Source organism: Vigna unguiculata, chromosome 7, assembly GCF_004118075.2.
Source record: "Vigna unguiculata cultivar IT97K-499-35 chromosome 7, ASM411807v1, whole genome shotgun sequence".
Taxonomy (NCBI): domain Eukaryota; kingdom Viridiplantae; phylum Streptophyta; class Magnoliopsida; order Fabales; family Fabaceae; genus Vigna; species Vigna unguiculata.
The window spans coordinates 20,235,699-20,240,720 of record NC_040285.1 but is presented as its reverse complement, the minus strand read 5'-3'; positions in this window follow the sequence as shown (position 1 = coordinate 20,240,720).

The following is a 5,022-nucleotide window of genomic DNA, read 5'->3' as shown; positions in this document are numbered from 1 at the left end:
AGAATATTTGGTTGTCGCGGGAGCACTACATTAAGAAGGTGTTGCAGATATTTCAAATTGAAAATGCTAAAGTTGTGAGCATTCCTCTTTCTACTCATTTTAAATTGAATGTTAGATAGAGTCCTTTAAATGAGTGTTAAACAAAGTTCCTTATGTATCTACAATGGGCAGATTGATGTATGCAATGGTATGTACAAGACCAAATATTGCACTTGTTGTTGGTACAGTCAGTCAATTTTTGTCAAATCCACATAAAGAACATTGGAATGATGTGAAATGGATTTTAAGGTATCCTTGTGGTACTGGTGATTTGAGGCTTTGTTTTGGAGGTGATAAGCCTACTTTGATGGGTTACTCATACTTAAATATGGTTGGAGACATTTATTCCAAAAAGTCCACTTCGGGTTATTTGATTAAGTTTGCAAGGGGAGTTGTGGTGTGTAGCATTGTCTACTACAAAGGCAGAGTTCATTGCCATTATAAAAGCATGCAAGGAGTTATTATTGTTACATCCCTACTTGTAGTAAATTGTATTATTTACTTTATCTTTACTTTAAAATTATTATTTATAAACTCTTGCATTTTATTAATGTCTCGTATTTTGTCTATATATAATTTGAACATTGATAGAATTATTAATAGAATTAATTCAATATATATATATATATATATTAATTATTAGGAGGATATTATTTACTTTATTTACTTATAAGCATGTGTATATGTTAATTATTGAAAAAATAATAATTAAATGAACATTATAATCTAAATTATAATAAGAAATAAGAAATAAGAAAGGATAAGAAGAAAAAAGAAGATAAGGAGATGAGAGGAAATAAGATGACATAAGACTACATTCAATGCACATATGGTGATTGTTTGAAACTTTAACTTATAAATATGTATGAATATGATAGGAAGGTGCAAAAGAAGGAATAGAAAGTAAGTTACCTAGAAAAAAGAGATAAGATGAAGAAGAGACAAGGCTTATCTCTTTATTAAATGCAAGTCATAATGATTGACTTTGACTTGGACTTGTTGGATAATGACATATGCATGACTTGTAAATAGATGAATGAAAATGATGATGAAGGAAAAATGAGATAAGATGACTTAATGCACATGTAATATATTTAATGCATGCATTCATTACTTGGAGAAGTTGGCACATGTGCATGACTTATAAATATGGATAATTGGAAAGCAAAGTAATGAAGTGAAAAAAATGAAGAAAGTGTGAGTTACCTTAGAAAGGAGGAGAAATAGATAAAGAAAAAGAAAGAAAGAGAAAGTTTGGAACAAGAGATAGGAAGAAATCTCAACTTTTTAAAAATATTCATATCATAGTGTGTTGCTTCAATCAATAAGGTAATTGCGGGGTTAAGTTGTGGTTAGGGATGTCAAAAAAATTTGTACCTGCCAGTATCCACGGATAAAACCCGCAATGGATAGGAAAGAGATATTAAAAATGAATACCGGCAGGTAACAGGTATGAGTTTTTTTTTATACCCGCATGTTAATGAAGCATGTACGAGTATCATAGTACCTATATCTGCTAAACTTTAATTTACCAAAATACCCTTATATATATATATATATATAGTAAAGAAGATTTTGACCTAATTTTTTTCTAAGCCACACATTTTGTCTTGTCTTTGTTCTTCGACCTTCAAGTATCGGTACATTGTCTTCTTCCAAGTACAACCCTTCTCTTCTTTTTCTTTAAAATTGAGCATATACATCAAACCCTATATAGACAATGATGTTATAGTATGCTTGTTGCCAAATAATGAAGTCAACAAAAAAAGAATACTTGACATGTGGTAGTTGAGGTTTATTAACTATTAAGTATTAAATTTTGTTAACTTTTAAAACTTGAAAAATATGGCTTAGTATGAGTTTTTTATTTAACTAAATTTTTTATTTATTATTTTAATATTTCATGAGTTTCATATGAATTGAAAACTACTATCATATGAGTTTTATTATTTTAATAGCATTTTGGTTTATTATTTTATTATTTCACGAGTTTCATATGAATCAAAAACCACTAGCGTATGGGTTTTATTATTTTAATAGTAGGGGGCACAATTTTAGTTTGTCAAGATTAATTATAGGTATAATTTATGTCTTGAATTATATTTCTTGTTTCACAAAAAGTGTGTACTCACCTTATAAATTATTTTTACAACCTCTTTGATAGAATTTTCGATAGCAACAACATTAAAAAGTCACCTGGTTTTGTGCATTTGTAATATTCTAAATTAATGATGTCTACAAATTTATATAAATTGTCTAAATATGTATTAGTTTGTTGTTTAAATGTCTACATGAAAAAATTTCTACCCCTAAGGAAGGTGAATAACAAGTGAAAATGCCTTTAATGTTGGTGAATCAAATGTAGAAAAATCAAATAATGTTCCTGTGAATGAAGGCAATGACTCGACCCAAGTAGAAACTAGAAGTTCATTTCAAACAAAGGATAACATTCTTGGAAAAAGACGCATTTCAGTTGTATGGAATTGCTTTAAGAAACAAAAAATAGATGGAAAGTGGAAAGTCATTTGAAATTATTGTGGTTCAAAACTTTTGGAGGAGGCAAAGCAAGGGATATCACCCTTAATGGCCTGCTTTAGGTCTTACAAACTTCGAACAACTCGAGACATCAAGCAAGCATCTCTCAAAACAGAAAAAACAGGGAGTGGCCAATAGTTGTTGGCAACTATGTATTTAGTTAAGAAGCAACAGTGCACTTGTTAAGATGATAGTTCTACATGAATATCCAATGTCAATAGTTGATCGCATGGGCTTTAAGGAATTTTGTCTTGCTTTGCAACCTTTATTCAAGGAGATTTCTCGAAACGCTATAAGAAATTATATTATGAAAACTTATAATGAAGGGAACGAGAATATAATGAAATTGTTATCAAAGAATCAGAGTTGAGTTGCAATTACTACTAATATGTGGACTGCTAGTAACCAAAATGAGTAATGATAGTTTAACTCACCAAATATGACCCCTTTTTAACATGCCTACATGTCACTAAGATGTGGCATTTTGATTTTTAGTTTTCAATTTTTTTAACTTCTGTGATGTGGCATTTGCATTGACTGGTGTAGTCCAGAGCGGAAGAGGGCATTTTCAGTTTAGGTTTCAAGCCAACCCTTTTCATTCTTTCATTCGTTTCCTGTTTGCGTCTCTCATCTCTCACCACTGAAATCTCCTCAATTTTTTATTTGTTGGGACAAGGTTCTTCGCTTTTTCTCTTCTGTCAGAGGCACTTTGAACATTGTGTGATGATGAAATTTGGTGAAAAAGAGGGGTTAGAGTTTTGCCTTTCTTCCTCGCAAGGATCACACCCACACGCACATTCATCGAGATTCTTCTTTTTCATTTCACATCTCTCACCGTTCTGTATCCTATTCTATCTCCTTGGTAAGTGAGGGTTTCTATCTTCATCCTCTCTCTCGTTCTAGGGTTATTTTTGTTATTTCTCTCGATCTCTGATGCCTAAGCTTGGTTTAGTTCGTCCTCTCAATCTGATGTTGATGATGACTTGAATCGTTATTATTTATTTGATAGGTCATGCCATGGACAGAACGAAATTTCAAAATACTTCTTTTGTCCTTTAGTTCAGTTCTTGAATATATAATAACAATTTTCTGATTATTTATATGTATAACACTATAGGAAGTGGAAATTGTTAAGATTCTTGTATGGTGTACTAAAATCATCTTTTAGAAGGTTTGAATGAACTTAAGCATTGTTGATAAGGTGAAATGGTTGTCTTAATTGATCCAATCAACCACATACATTTGAAAGGTATAAAAACTATTATTCTTATTATTATTCCTACTCATGTTTTTCTGTCTTTTATTGAGTGTTTGTTTGACATTTTATTTTTGTAGATCTTTGCCTATGGAACTAAGTCAGTTGTGGATTTAATGGAATCTTCATAAGAGGTTCACTATTTTGGAGTTTACATGGAGGGCATAGAGCAAAGAAACGCCGACATAGAGCAACCGACTACTTCTGCAACTGACATGAATAAACAACCTTTTGTGATAGGTTTTTTTTTCATGACAAGCCACCTATGCATTCATAAAATCACATTTTTATCTATTTGTGTCATGGAAGTCAATTTGGGCACTTCTTGCATTCACTTTATCTTTTTGTTGGACGACATCTAATTTACAATAGTTTACTAAGTATAGTAAGGATTTGGTTGCTATAAACTGAGGTTCTAGACCCATATGTAAATATTGTTATTCTGTTAAGGCAGAGGAATATCACCGGTATTCCTTTTCCTCCACCATTAACAAATGGTTCCGTGAGCCATTAGCTTTTGTGGTCAAGTGAAGAAGAACAATCATACTTCAATCCAATTTTGTTTTAGGTTAGAGCAACAAAGTTTCTTGAAACAAAAGTTTATCTGATTGTGAAAGATAAACTACGACCAACTCAAAATTCATATCGGTTGTGAGAAGATGAAATCAAAGACATTGAGTAAACTTAAAAATTCACATGAAATGAAAATACTTCACACTGTATGTTAATTTCTAAAAATTTTACTTTTGATTTGTGCATAAATTAATGTTATTAATTTTTTCTCTGTAGTAATTATTGTGAAAAAATATATCCAAAATGAACATACTCGAGGTTCTTGCACCATTTTTCCTGATTATTCCTATTACTTTGTCACTCTGTAGTTTTGAAATTGGGGCTACCTCACACACCTAACCCCTAGTCAATCTTGCTTAGTTAATATTGAAATTTTATTTGTTTCAAAGTTAGAAGTAGAAGCTTTAAAAATAAGATCTTGATAGCTATGAATGTCTCATTTTCACATTTTAGCAAATTTTATTATGTCTCTATGATTCTAATTCCTTTTCTTTTTACTTTTTCGATTGTGCATGTGACTGGTGTTGGTGGTGGAGTTAATTTGATCAATTGGAGTTAATTGCACTACAATTCGATTTTTGATGTAAATCCAATGATTAATGTACTACAACACTCTCGTG